The following is a 15,646-nucleotide window of genomic DNA, read 5'->3' on the forward strand; positions in this document are numbered from 1 at the left end:
AAGTACTTCCCCATAGGATATATCCAGATTTTACACATTTGTCCTTTGTTGGTTGGGCTTCATAGATTGTGGAAAAGGTTAAGGCTTAGTGGAGGGAACATGCACATTATATGTGATTACTCCAGCGCATTATATTTTTCCCTGTGATAAGTCCAAGAACCAGCACTTCATGAAAAGTTTGGCTGTAAACATGTGAAATACTTAGGGCCTCATTTATTGCATCAAAACAAAAGAGCAGGAATGAGCTGTATCTAGAAGATAACGGTACATTCCTATCCTTTTCACCTGCGCTGTTGCACAAAGTGCGGCCTAGCGCCAACGCAGGCAGCTTTGCACCATGGTGCAAGGGTGCCTTCATTGCAGGGATGATTGTTTATTTGCAGGACGGGACATTTTCCTGAACATAAACAATAATTAATGACATTTTCTTGCAGAATGCACACATAGAAAGAGGAAAAACAGGGAGAAATAATGTTATTTCTCTCCTTTATGCCACTTTAATGCCATCCCTGAGGTGGCGTAGGAATCTGTTGCATTCCCAGACTTGTAAATCTTAGAATGCGTCAGATTCCTTCAGATTCTAGTGGTGTTGTGTGGGAACACCTGCAGCAACACCCATGAAACGTCCCTTTCACAGAGTGTTATGCATGAAAGGGGCCCATATTTACAAGGTCATGAAAAGCCACACAAGATGTAACACCCCTCTCCCAAAGGAGATCCTTTGTTCTGCCTTCCTGGGCTTGGGATTTTCAAGCAACAGGAGGGCAGAAACCTGTCTGCGAGGTGGCAGCAGTTGGGGCTACCTGGAAACCTCAGAAGGCTGAAATGGCAATACTGGAGGTCCTCTAAGGAGCCACCAGAGTGCATGGAATCATACAATCAATGCTTGAAAAAGCCTTGGGGTATGATTCCAACATGTTTGATAACAAACACGCTTATGTTCGGAGTTACCATTATGTAGCTAGACATAGGTAGTGACCTATGTCCAGTACATGCGTGAAATGGCGTCCCCGCACTCATGAAGTCTGGGAAAATGGTCCTGGAGGTTGTAGGGGCACCTCAGCTAGTGCAGGAGTGCCCTCACACACAGGCACTGTGCACCCTGCCTTCGGGGCTGGAGGGCCTGCTGTAGGGGTGACCTATAAGTGACCTTGCGCAGTGTAAATGGCATAGAAAGTGTGCTTGCACTTTTTCACGCAGGTTGCAATGGCAGTCCTGCAGAAGCCTTTGCATGAGATCCCTATGGGTGGCAAAATATGTGCTGCAGCCCATAGGGATCCCCTGGAACCCCAGGGCCCTGGGTACCTGGGTACCATATACTAGGGACTTATAAGGGGGCAACAGTATGCCAAATGTAGGTGAAATACTGTGTTAACAGTAAGTAACAACCACATTTAGAGGAGAGAGAGCATAATCACCTGGGTCCTGGTTAGCAGGATCCCAGTGAACAAAGCCCAGCACACTGACATCAGGCAGAAAATGGGGGCAGCCATTCCTACAGTGGGGGAGAGGGTACAAGAGGGTTATAAGTGGAGTGAAAGCAGAAAAGTGAAGAATTGAAGAGATGAGAGGAAGGGGGACCTTGGTATCAGGGTATCATTAAATGTGAGAAGGGATGAGAAGAACCAGCATGAGGAGCAAAGTCATTGACCCACATTCTCAGGAAAGAAAGGGGGGGAACCAATTATTTTCAGGTATGTAAGGAATTCAGATGTTCAGGATTAAATGTGGTGTGAGGCTCTGCACAAAAGAGCTGGAAAGTGTGTTAGGGGCAAATTTGAGGGATGAGGCTAATTAGTAGGCTAATGCGGAGATTGGATGAAAAAGGTGAAAGTATGAAGAGGCGAGGAAGTGGTGAGGAGAAAGTGGTGGGTATAGTAGGAGGTGGAAGTAGTGAGGTTATCTGTTATGTGCCGCTGTTGAATACAGTGAATGTGCATGTGGCTCAGGAGTTTTGCCAGACAAACAAAAGATTAGAAGATTATGGAGTCAGCATAGGGAAATGATCATTAATGGGTGGCAATAGCAAGAAAGATAAGGAGAATGTAAGCAAGGGGAAAAGAGAGAACGGAGTTAAGGATAGGGTGGTTTTGAGGAAAGAAAAAAGAGAGGAAAAAATGGTAGAGGGGAATTTGTGAGAACTAATAAGAAAAAGAAAGGTAGCGGCAATTGGAAGTCATAGAAGAGACCAAGAAAGGAATCATGGAAAGGAATGAGATAAAAGTAAGAGATCAGAAAGAATAGGTGAGAGGACGGAAATGAGCAAAGGAAGACTAAGAGAAAATGAGGGAGAGCAAATTAGAGGAGGAGAGAACAAATAGAGAGAAGAGATGAAAAAGAAATGGATAAGGAGAAAGACGTAGAGAAAAGTGGACAACAGAATGAAAGAAGTGGGAGAAAATGATGGGATGATAAGACAGGAGTCAAGTAAAGAATGCAAAAAAAGAGGAGAGCAAACATAAGGAGAAATGAGAACAAGGTAGAGAGGTAAGATTAGAGATTAATAAAATGTGTAGAGTGGTAATGGATGGGGGGAATGCAGCAAGAAGGGAAATACTACCTTAGGTGCAAGAAAAGGAATCTTGATATTGACAACTGTGTTACTGCAGGAGAAATTGCACCCTCTAGTGAATATTCTATTATTCCCTACATTACCAGGACATACTTTATTCTGAATTTCCTTTCCCAATTAAAGAATCTTTTTTAGGTTAAGGTTGAGATTTCCAGGTTGGTGCTATCTTAATTCGATAGGGCTGACTGACCAAGGATGAACCATGCCACAATTACATGAGTGTTTGGAGACAGGGGAAGACCTACTTTAGGACTGAAGGGTGTGAATCAAAAGCCTCCACTCCTGTTGTGTGTAACTAGTCTTTTTGGAATGCCTAGGGCTTTGCAAATATTGATTTTGCATGCATTAACCCACTTACATTTCGGAAGGAGGCAAGAACTTATGAGTAGCGCTCTACCCATAGCTTTCTGCAATTTGCAAATCAACCCAATGAATTCACAAGAATTAGAACCGCTTATTGCATTGTAGCGTAGGTTCTCATTATCCTAATGGATTTGGGCGGGAGAATCACTTGTATTGCGGGGGACTGAGTCTGATCCCACACCAGGTGACACATGTCGTCATAATCCGGGTTTTGTTCCGGATAACTAGAAGTGCCTCATCTCCACCCAAGAGCAGGGATGATGGGGCAACTGGGCACATGACACAAATGACTCTTCAGGAAAATCGTGGTCACTCAGATCAGAATAGTTCAATAAGGTTTATTGAAGTAACTGCATCTTAGATAACAAAGCATGTATTGCAATAACTAGGACGATGAAGCATGACAGGATTAAAATTGTGACAAGGAGAGTAAAACATACAAACAACGTTACCATATTGTCATTATGGTTTTTTAGAATAGTTACTGCCTAGACTATGTTAGAGCACAGAATGTTACGCTCCCTTCAAGTTCCCCTGGGAAGACATCATCCCTCATACCTGAGCAAGAGGCCTGTGGTCTACATAAGCACTCAGCAATCAGCATACAGTCGTAGTCATCTGGCTGGAATCCCCCTCCAATGTACATGGGTCAAAGTAGTGTTTTTATAATAAAAAACAGCTGGTGTTCCAAGTAAGGATCCCCATGTAAGAGTCTGTATGTTTCTGTGAACATTAGAGACAAAGTGTACCACTTTTGCTGGCAACCTATCTTACTGCAGGCTTGAGAAAAGCACAGAGTGAAAGAAATGTCTTGTTAAGAATGCAGCGCTGGCCTAGGCAAAGAACAGCTAGCTAGGGAAAATAACACAAGACTGCAAATGCTGCTATTGTTAAAATAATATAATGAAGCTCAATGAAATATATCTAGGTTAAAGTGCACAGTGGCAGGCCTAGTTTGCTAAAATAATGTGTATAAAGCTATAGGTGAAATGGCTAGACAACAGCTTGTTACACAAAACTTTGTAATAGGTATGTCAATTCTGTGTCATTTAGTGCTACTTGTAGGAGGCTGGCCTGGCTTATAGAGGGTACCTTGTGGTACTTACACCATGTGCCAGGTCCAGTTATCCCTTATAAGTAGAATAGAGGTGTTTCTAGCAGCTTAGGCTGATAGAAGGTAGCTATGGCAAAGCAGCTTAGGCTGAACTAGGAGACATGCAAAGCTCCTATTATACCACTTATATCATATAGCACAATAACATATGAAAACACAATATTCAGAGTTACTAAAAATAAAGGTGCTTTATTTTAGTGACAATAGCCCTCATTACAACCATAGCGGTCGGTGGTAAAGCGGCGGTAAAACTGCCAACAGGCCAGCGGAAAAAAAAATGGAATCACGACCATGGCGGAAACTGCCAACAAAGACAGCCACTTTAACACTCCGACCGCCACAGCGGTACAAACAAACACCCCAGCGGTAACCGCCACCAGACAGGTGGAAGACAATGTACCGCCCACATTACAACAAGCCAATCCGCCTCCTTTTCCGGGGCAGTTTCACTACGAACAATAACACGGTGGAAACAGGACTTGGAAGGGAAAACGCTCACCTCTACACACCCCACGAGGAACCACGACGCCATGGAGCCGGACCTCCATATTCTACCTGCCTTTTTTCTTCCTGCTCCTTTACCAGGAGCACGAATGCCAGCGTAGAAGACCACGGTGAGTACTGCACATACGACACAGGGGCGGGGGGGGAGGGAAAAGAGAGTGACACACACACGCAACACGAAACACCCCCACCCACACCCTCACCCACTACAACAGACACGCTAATACATGTTGATACATTACAGTTACACCCCCCAAACCCCCGGAAGAATGCAAAGGCAAAAGGAAATGATTGTAACAATTGTAATCTATTAAAATCCAGTACTCAAAAATATATATACACTATAAACATATATATATATATATACACCATTAATACAAGTCCAGGTATTGCACCATTAAAGGCCGTGGACCACTGGGCCCAAAATGCATGGGCGAGGCCCACACTCGATACCCGATCAAAACGGAGAGAACACTGCAGGGGCATCAGATAGAAATACAACAGGCACCTCAGGGGGAAGGAGGGGGTGGGGCAACTCAGCCGGATGAGTGCACGACACCAGATACACGAGGGGGCTCAATGCCCACTGCTGTATCCTCGGGAGTGCAAAGCCACAGTCTCTCAAGTCTCTCGAGTGGGTGGGTTGCCCACTGCTTTATCCTGGGGAGTGAAAAGCCACAGTCTCTCAAGTCTCTCCAGTGGGTGGTTTGCCCACTGCTTTATCATGGGAAGTGCAAAGCCACAGTCTCTCAAGTGGGTGGATTGCCCACTGCTTTATCCTGGGGAGTGCAAAGCCACAGTCTCTCAAGTCTCTCAAGTGGGTGGATTGCCCACTGCTTTATGATGGGGAGTGCAAAGCCACAGTCTCTCAAGTCTCTCAAGTGGGTGGTTTGCCCACTGCTTTATCCTGGGGAGTGCAAAGCCACAGTCTCTCAAGTGGATAACAGTCTCCACTGGTTCTGGAGGGGTCTTTGTGCCCAGAGTGCTTCATCCTGCCAAGGACAGAGGTAGTGGATGCCTTTCTCCACTGGTTCTGGAGGGGGCTTTGGGCCCAGAGTGCTTCATCCTGCTAGGGACAGAGGTAGTGGATGTGAATCTTCACTGGTTCTGGAGGGGGCTTTGTGCCCAGAGTGCTTCATCCTGCCAAGGACTGAGGTAGTGGATATCTTTTTCCACTGCTTCTGGAGGGGGCTTTGTGCCCAGAGTGCTTCATCCTGCCAAGGACAGAGGTAGTGGATGTTAATCTCCACTGGTTCTGGAGGGGGCTTTGTGAACAGAGTGCTTCATCCTGCTAAGGACTGAGGTAGTGGATGCCTTTCTCCACTGGTTCTGGAGGGGGCTTTGTGCCCGGAGTGCTTCATCCTGGCAAGGACAGAGGTAGTGGATGTATCTCTCCACTGATTCTGGAGGGGGCTTTGTGCCCAGAGTGCTTCATCCTGCCAAGGACAGAGGTAATGGATGTATCTCTCCACTGGTTCTGGAGGGGGCTTTGTGCACAGAGTGCTTCATCCTGCTCGTGGCGGTCTCAGTAGCGGCGGTGCTTGCGCCGCTCATTGGCCTGCGGTGCTGGTGGGTGGCTCAGTGAGCGTGCTGCTGGCGGCAGTGTCCTGGGCAGCGGTGCTGGTGGCGGCGGTGTCCTGGGCAGTGGTGCTGGTGGCAGCGGTGTCCTTGCAGCGGTGCTGGTAGCGGCGGTGTTCTGGGCAGCGGTGCTGGTGGCGGCGGTGTCCTGGGCAGCAGTGCTGGTGGCAGTGGTGTCCTGGGCAGCGGTGCTGGTGGCGGCGGTGTCCTTGGCAGCAGTGCTGGTGGCGACGGTGTCCTTGGCAGCGGTGCTGGTAGCGGTCTTGTCCGCCGTGCAGGTTGGCAGCGACTTCCCTTTCTTTCTGTGCCCCTTCCCCACCTTGGATTGTGGTGCAGCTTTCTTCCCACTCCCAACTGTAGTACTGGGAGGGCCCTTGGTGGCAGGTGTTTTACCCTTCTCTCTCTGGGCAGTGGACAACTTCTTATGCTTCTGAGGTGGGGGACTGTCCGTGTCTGACTCCTTGGCACACTGGCTGCCCTGCTGTTTGGGGCACTCCAGAAGCCGGTTACTGCTGGCACCACTGTTCCCGCTGATGTGGTGGCTGAGGTGCTGTGTTGGGACATGGAAAGGTGTGCCCTAGGGGACTGAAGGGGTGGAGGAGGTGAGGGGAAGAGGTCAAGGTTGGACAGGAAAGGTTTTTTAGACATACTGGGACGGGTAGATGGAGGGGGTTTGGGAGTGGAGGAAGATGTAGTGGTTGTAGGAGGTGTACGTTTGCTGACTTTGGTTGAAGGTGCATGGGCTGGAGGCTGTCGTGAGGTGGATGGCTGTTGGGTGGGTGTGTGACTGCGTTTGTGTACCTTGGGAGGTGGGCTCACAGACACACTGGGAGAGGACACAGGAGATGTGTGAATGGTAGTGGTGGGGTGACTGCATGTGAGCGGTGTGTGGTGATGGGTGTGCTGGTGATGGACATAGTGGATGAAGATGTAGTGCATGCAGGTGTGAGTGGAGACGTGATAGGAAGGGAGGAGGGAGACGAGGAGGAGGGGGACACAGTGGAGGCAGTGGCTGTTGGGATGTCTGCATGGGTATGATGGTTGTGTGATTGCATGTGGGATGTGTGGTGCTTATGTTTGTCAAAGCTACCCTTGTGTTTTGAGGTGTGCATGCTGGTCTGATGGTGTGCTTGGGATAGGATGAGGTACAGGGGTTTGGGTCTGGGTGGAGGAAGTTGGATTGGGGAGGCTGGACACAGGGACAATGGCTGCCATCAGTGCTGAGGCCAGAGTCTGAAAATCTCGCTGTTGGGCTGCCTGACCAGAATGAATGCCCTCCAGGTATGCATTGGTCTGTTGCAACTGCCTCTCTACACCCTTGATGGCATTCAGAATGGTAGACTGCCCAAAAGTGAGGGATCTGAGGAGGTCAATGGCCTCCTTACTGAGGGCAGCAGGGCTGGCAGGGGCTGAGGTGCCTGGGTGAAGGAGATGCCCACCCTCCTGGGTGAGCGGCCACGGGGAACACACTGAGGGGCTGCTGGGAGGGCGGTGCTGGCAGGGGGGTTGGCGGCTGTACCTGTAGATGCGGGGGGCACAGAGGGGCGCACCACCGCAAGGGAGCTCCCATCAGAGGAGGAGTCCGTGTCGCTGGTCTCAGCTCCTGTCCCCGCCGTGGAGCTCCCCTTGCCCTCCGTCCCACTGGTGGCTTCAGATTACGTTGTCTCGCCCTCCAGGGTCATGTGGGATGCAGCTCCCTCCTGCTCTGGTGCCACTGCTCCTCCACCTGATGATGCTATTGCACACAAGAACAGGGAGACAAAAAAAAGGGGGGGAGACAGAAGAAAGACATGTTCAGTGCATGCAATACCGCAGCCGTTGGCGGACACTACAGACACAGAAGACCTCTGCACTACGCTGTGCACTTAGAGTTCCCTAATTAATCACAGGGACATGGGGTACAAGGCCTATGCCCGATTGATGCATGTTACAAGATGGACGCCAATGATCACTCGGTACTCGTCAACTCTATATGTAAGTGGTCTTTTTATTGACGGTATAGTGCAGTTTGTAATGGTTAGTTGGGTTTGATATGTTGTATTCGTGCTCTCCGTGACTTGTCTTCTGGCTGCCTTTATGACCTTCGTCTTCTTCTTTCCTTTTCTTCTAGGTCTCTCAGGAAGCACATGTGGAAAGAAGAAGAATACACCCAGTAAGTGTTTCATGTTTTCCTTTCTTATCTCTTCCTGCCGCTGTCTTTCCCTGAGTCACGCTCTGTTATCTCTTGGTCTTTGTGCCTCCTTTCCTTTCCTGTGATTGTCTGTGCCCTACCTCTGTTTTCTTTTTCCTTCCCAGGAGAGGAGTTTCCGTGCTCTCTTCTCTGTCCTTTATTTTCCCTCTTTGGTTTCTCTGTTTCGTTGTCCTATTAACTGACTGTTGTTCTCGTTTCTTTGTTACAGTTTCTTTCCATTTTTATATGTAATTTCACCTTGCTTTTCTACGTCTCTTTTTTCTCTCTTTCCTGTCTTTCCGTCTTTTGTGCATCTTCACATTCCTCTGGTCCTTAACTCTCTCTCTCCCTCTCTCTGTGTACCCTCCCTCGTAAAATCTCGGTGCACCTGTGCCCTTCACCCTTTTATGTACATTTCCTCCTGTCCTCCCAAACTCCTACCCCCGAAAGCCCCACGCACCTGCGTCTGCCACGCTTCTCCTGAAGCGTGGCTGGCACTCGCGTTCTGCTTCCCGGAGGTTCTCTCCTTCGTCCCTGGATGGGACCACCGGCTTCTTGGTGTTTTCCTCTTGGCTGTGACCGGCTGATGCTGCGGTCGCCTCCGCCCAGCTCAAGGAGCTGCTGGATATGGCTCTGGATTCCCCGTCGTCCTCGCCTTCCTTCTTCTCTCTGTCGGCCATCTTTCTCTCCTCTGCATCAATCCAGGATGCCAACAACCCACGAAGAATCGGTGGTCCCTTTAAACACCTGGGTTCCCGCCGGGACAGCTCTGGGAGGTTGGGATTGGAGAAAGTAGAAGGCGCATCCAGTTCACAGGAGGCAGCGAAAGAACAAGTCGGTGCGGTGTGCGGGTCGGCCCAGTCTGGCCCGTCACAATGCACACATGGCAGTCACACAATCCTGACTAGGTGTAGTTGCCTCTAAACTCTGGTGGGGTGTGGTGCCACATGGCCTGCCTTACTAAACTCGCCCTGGCCTAGGGGAACCCAAAGCCCAGCTCCCCCACCCAGACACCTCGTAATGTGCGCTGAATCAGCTGAATGAGAGTGTACTCACCCCCTTGTGGCTGCTGTGATGCTCTCAAGCACCCATCCAACTCCGTATACGCCACCGCCAGGATCAGGGAACATCAGGGGGGTCATGGTGCGATAGGCACCCCTCCCACGTTGGGAGGCCATCCCCAGGTGGGCCTCCGCCATCTTCTTGCTCCAGCGGCGAATATCCTCTCATCTTTTCTGGCAGTGGGTGCTCCATCTGTGCTGGAACCCCAGGGTCTGGACTTCCTTGGCAATGGCATGCCAAATATCCTTCTTCTCCTCTTCTGGTGGGCGCTGACCTACAGGAATAGTACAGGGGAAAAGGAGAAGATATAACCATCCGGACCGGCACAGTCATTGCCCCGCGTTCCTACCCTTGCCATGACGCACATGCCCTCCCCGTCTTTCATGCACGCCTCATTCTCCCCCATCTTCCATCCAGACCACTCCACACAGGCATTGCCCATACAGCATGCTCACAGTGTACTTACCTGTTTATCTGGAGGACTGTAGAGTAGCGTGTACTGGGGGAGGACCCCATCCACTAGTTTCTCCAACTCCTCCGTGGTGAAGGCAGGGGCCCTTTCCCCAGACACATGAGCCATTGTCTCTTCCAGACAGAGGTCACAGCAGCACTTGTAGTGTAGGTCCTCTCCTGTCGAAGATCAGGTATCAAGTGAGTGAACAGATAGAAAATGGCGGTCAAGTCTGCGGCAGTGCATACCATCACCGCCGGCGTACATCATCATTGGCTCCTGGAACCCATAGGGTCCAATGTTAACCAATGCAGGATTGCGCCATGGTCTTCGACCGCCTACCGCGACGGTGTACAACTACAGCGCAGTTACCTCATATCCCCTTGTCCCACATTACAGGTCAGGCATCTGCCATTTCAGGGGCCCACATGCCATTAATTTTAAATGCGTCACACATATCTAGGCCTTGCATACACATTAAGACAGGGACATAGCAGATTGAAAAATGTGTGCAATAAAGTAGTGTTTTCGTACCTCAGTGTTGCCTGACCCTCTGCTCGCTGTTCTCTTCCATAGAACATGGTGAGGAGATGGCGGCATCCTCCGGTGTACAGCAGACTGCTGGTGGACCTGTCGACAATGGAAGAGCGACATGTAATTGTCACCTACAGACTGAACCATGCCACAAACCAGGAACTGTGTGCCCAGTTGGAGCCGGACCTGATGTCAGCTATCCGCCATCCCATAGGTATCCCCTCCTCTAGTGCAGGTGCTGTCAGTACTCCATTTCCTGGCAAGTGGGTCTTTTCAGATGACAGTGGCCATAGCATCAGGGATGCCCCAGCCTATGTTTTCCAACGTGTTGTCCAGAGTGTTGTCTGCCCTGCTGACACACACACGCAGCTACATCGTTTTCCCTCAGGTGGAGGATTTGCCAACTGTGAAAGGTGACATCTATGCCCTGGGATATATCCCCAACATCATAGGTGCCATTGATGGGACACATGTGGCCTTGGTCCCCCCGCAGGAGTGAACAGGTGTACAGAAACCGGAAGAGTTACCATTCTTTGAATGTGCAGATGGAGTGTTTGGCCGACCAGTACATCTCCCATGTGAACGCCAAATTTCCTGGCTCAGTGCATGACGCTTACATTCTGAAGATTAGCAGCATCCCTTATGTGATGGGACAACTCCAGAGGCACTGTGTGTGGCTATTAGGTGAGGACATGGACCCTATACAGTGTGAATAGTTGTCTGGGTCTGGGGTTGTCCCTACGGGTTAGTGTGTGTCTAACAGTTGTCCCTCGACATTTGCTGGTGACTCTGGCTACCCCAACCTGTCATGGCTACTGACCCCAGTGAGAAATCCCAGGACAAGGGCAGAGGAACGCTACAATGAGGCCCATGGGTGAACTAGGAGAGTTATAGAGAGGACCTTTGGCCTCCAAAAGGCCATGTTCAGGTGTTTCCATATGACAGGTGGTTCCCTATTCTAGTCACCAAAGAAGGTGTGCCAGATCATCGTGGCCTGCTGTATGCTTCACAAAATGGCTTTGTGACGACAGGTGCCTTTTCTTCAGGAGGATGGTCCAGATGGAGGTCTTGTGGCAGCTGTGGAGCCTGTGGACAGTGAAGACGAGGACGCAGAAGAAGAGGATATCGACAACAGAAACACGGTGATTCATCAATACTTCCAGTGAGACACAGGTAAGAAGACATCACTGCCTGCTACATCTGATACACTTGTTCTACCTCTCATCTGTCTGTCACTTTCACCCAGTGTATGGACCCTGAGTTGTCACTTTCTCTTTCGATTTCACAGATGTGGGTCCCACTGTGTGACATCTGCTTTGTTTCCTCATGGACTAGAGCTGTGTGACATAGGTATGTTGACAATACAATGGATGTATCATTTTTACTCAGTTATTGCAAATACACATTTTCGAAAGCACAGACTGACTCCAGATAGTTTTGTGAGTTAAGGGTGTTTATTTAAGTGCTAAATAGTGGAGGGGGTTGTAAAATGGTCAGGGGTGATGGTGGAGGAATGTCCATGGCATAGTCCAGCCTATTAGTCTCACAGGTGCATTGTCCAAAGGGGCATAGGAAGTGGAGCTGGGGCAGTTGATGGATGGACAGGATGACAAAGTGGGACAAAAGGATGACAATCAGAGTGGTCTAATTTCGTGGCGGGGGTCTTGACATTGTTCTCTGTCTTTGTCCTGGATCTCAGGGACCACTTGCGGGGTGGTTCTCCATCTGCAGAGGGTGGGGTGCTATTTGTCGTGGTCCTCTGGCGATGCCTCCTGTCCACTGGCATCGGCAGAGGTGGTGGGCAGTTCATCGTCCAAGCTAGTGTCAGGGGCCCTTGTTGTGCCACAGTGTCCCTCCTAGTGTTCACAAGTTCCTTCAGCACCCCTACATTGGTGCCCAGGGTGTAATTGATGACTTTGAGTTCCTCGCTGAATCCCAAATACTGTTCCTCCTGCAGCCGATGGGTCTCCTGAAACTTGGCCAGTTCCGTTGCCATTGTCTCCTGGGAATGGTGGTAGGCTCCCATGATGTTGGAGAGGGCCTTGTGGAGAGTGGGTTCCCTGGGCCTGTCCTCCCCCTGTCGCACAGCAGCCCTCCCAGTTCCCCTGTGTTCCTGGGCCTCTGTCCCTTGAACCGTGTGCCCACTGCTACTGCCCCCAGGTCCCTGCTGTTGTTGGGGTGGTGGGTTAGCATGGGTTCCCTGTAGTGGTGGACACACTGCTTCTTGACGTGTCCTGGGGACAGAGGTATGGGCCCGCTGGGTGGGTGCTGTGCTGGTGTTTCCAGAGGGGGGATGCTCTGTTGTGGCTTGTGCCAGTGTGAGGAGAACTGACTGTCCTGAGGTCCCAGATGGGCCGGGCTGGTCATCTTGATCCAGTTGGACAGAGCTGCTGTCATCAGTGTGGGCCTCTTCTGTGGGGGGAGGGGACATGTCTGGAACCTCCTGTCCGGTGACGTTGGGTAGGGGTCCTGCAGGGGTGTAAAGGCATAATTATTGCATCTGTGTGTGCCATGGTGTGCAATGGGTGGGTGACCCTGTACCCCAGTGCTTGCATTCTTGTGTAGGACCTTGTGTGATAATTGTTTAGGGGTGTGTGTGGGTATGTGCAGTGGCCATGCATTGGTGATGGGTGTCTATGCTTTGGTGTTGCATGCAGGGCTTGGTGTTGGGATGGGTGGGTTGTGATAGCGGGACATATGTGAGGAGTTGAAGTGATGGGGTGAGGGTGAGGGTGGGGGTATGTGATAGCATGCAGGTAGGGTGGGGGATGAAGTGGTGAAAGCTTTGACTTACCAGAGTCCATTCCTCCAGCTACTCCTGCGAGGCCCTCAGGATGCAGTATAGCCAAGACCCGCTCCTCCCATGTTGTTAGTTGTGGGGGAGGAGGTGGGGGTCCGCCGCCAGTCCCCTGAACCGCGATGTGGTGTCTTGAGACCACGGAACATACCTTCCCCCGGAGGTCCTTCCACCTCTTCCTGATGTCATCCCTAGTTCTTGGGTGCTTTCCCACTGCGTTAACCCTGTCCACAATTCTGCACCATAGCTCCATCTTCCTAGATATGGTGGTGTGCTGCACCTGTGATCCGAATAGCTGTGGTTCTAACCGGATGATTTCCTCCACCATGACCCTGAGCTCCTCCTCAGAAAACCTGGGTTGTCTTTGCAGTGCCATGGGGCGGTGTGGGTGATGTGTGAGGTGGTGTGTGTTGTGATGTGTGGGGTGATATTTAGGGGTTTGTGGTGTTTTGTGCGTGGATGTGTATGTGTGATGGTGTTGTGTGCCTCTGTATAGTGGGGTTGTCTTTGCTGTGCTGTCTCTCTGGCCTTCATCTAAATTTCTGGTTGTAAGGGTTTGTGGGTGATGTGGGTGTGTGTTTTATATTGTATTGAGTGTGTGGGAGTGGTGTGTGTATGTGCATCAGGTGTGTGTATTTGGAATTGTCCAATGTGGTAGTGTTTTGTAAATGTCTGTGTATTTTGAGCGTGGCGGTGTGTACCGCCAATGGAATACCGCGGTTGAAAGACTGATGCGTGGATTCGTGGGTCGCAATAGTGTGGGCGTATTCCTGTTGGCATGACGGTGGAGGTTTTGTTATCGCCAGTTTATCACTGACCTTTGGTGTGGCGGACTTGTGTGGGTGTCTGGATTTTGGCGGATTCCGAGCTGTGGGTCGTAATAGCTGTGGCAGAATTCCACTGTTGCGGCGGTGTGTTAACGGTCTTCTGCACAGCGGTAAGCAGCATTTACCCCCAATGTTGTAATGACCCCCAATATGCCAAAAGTATCTCAGAGTATACCCTCACTTAGGAGGTAAGTAACATACACAAGTTATATGTACACAATCCCAAAACAGGTAAGTAACAGTAAGAAAAGTAGTGCAAACAATGTAGAATCACAATAGGATGCAATAGATAGACATAGGTCTAGGGGCAACACAAACCATATACTCCAAAAATGGAATGCGAATAACAAATGGACCCCCGCCCTATGGGAGATTGTAGAGGGTCACTGGGACTGTGAGAAAAGAGTAAGGGTGTCCAAAATACCCCACCCCAAGACCCTGAAAAGTAATAGTAAAGTTACCCTACTACCCCAGAAAGACACAATAGTCGTGATAGGGGATTCTGTAAGAACCACAAGCACCAGCAAAACACTGAAGACGGATTCCTGGACCTGAGGACCTGTAAAGGAAGGGGACCAAGTCCAAGAGTCACGAAAGTGTCCGTGGGGGGCAGATGCCCACTAAACCCCGGATGAAGGTGCAAAAGGGCTGCCTCACGGTGGAAGAAGCTGAAGATTCTGCTACAACAAAAAGGGCTAGGAACTTTTCCTCAGGAGGGAAGATGTCCCACGGCGTGCCGGATGTTGCAGAAGTGTTTCCAGGCAGAAATACCACAAACAAGCCTTGCTAGCTGCAAGAGTCGCGGTTGAGGATTTTGGGTGCTGCTGGGGACCAGGATGGACCAGGATGTCGCCCCTTGGAGGAGGAGACGGGGGGGCACTCAGCAACTCAGAGAGCCCCCACAGAAGCAGGCAGCATCTGCAGAAGTACCAGAACAGGCACTTAGAAGATCTGTGAACTCAGAGTCACAAAAGGAGGGTCCCACTACGTTGGAGTCCAACTCAGCAGGTTGAGCACTGCAGGACGGAGTGCTGGGGACCCAGGTTAGGCTGTGCACAAAAGGAATCCTTGGAGAAGTGCAAAGGAGCCGGAGCAGCTGCAAATCACGCAGTACACAGTTTTGCTGTCTGGCGTGGACAGAAGGGCCACTGGACTGTCAAAGACACTTGGACCCAGCTCCTGTGTTCCAGGGACCACGCTTGTCAGGATGAGAGGGGGCCCAGAGGACCGGTGATGCAGAAGTTTGGTGCCTGCATTGGCAGGGGGAAGATTCCGTCGACCCACAGGAGATTTCTTCTTGGCTTCCAGAGCAAGGTGAAGGCAGACAGCTCTAACAGCATGCACCACCAGGAAACAGTCGAGAAAGCCCGGCAGGATGAGGCTCTACAATGTTGCTGGTAGTCGTCTTGCTACTTTCTTGCGGTATTGCAGGCGTCCTGGAGCAGTTAGTGGTCGATCCTTGGCAGAAGTCAAAGAGGGAAGTGCAGAGGAACTCTGGTGAGCTCTTGCATTCGTTATCTGAGGAATAGCCCAGAGGAGAGACCCTAAATAGCCAGAAATTGAGGTTTGGCTACCAAGAAAGGAGGTTTGGCTACCAAGAGAGGTAACACTGGCCACTCAGTGCAGTCCATTGTGCCCCAACACCTCTGAATCCAAGATGGCAGAGGTCTGGGA

This window comes from Pleurodeles waltl, chromosome 7 (assembly GCF_031143425.1).
Source record: "Pleurodeles waltl isolate 20211129_DDA chromosome 7, aPleWal1.hap1.20221129, whole genome shotgun sequence".
Lineage (NCBI taxonomy): Eukaryota > Metazoa > Chordata > Amphibia > Caudata > Salamandridae > Pleurodeles > Pleurodeles waltl.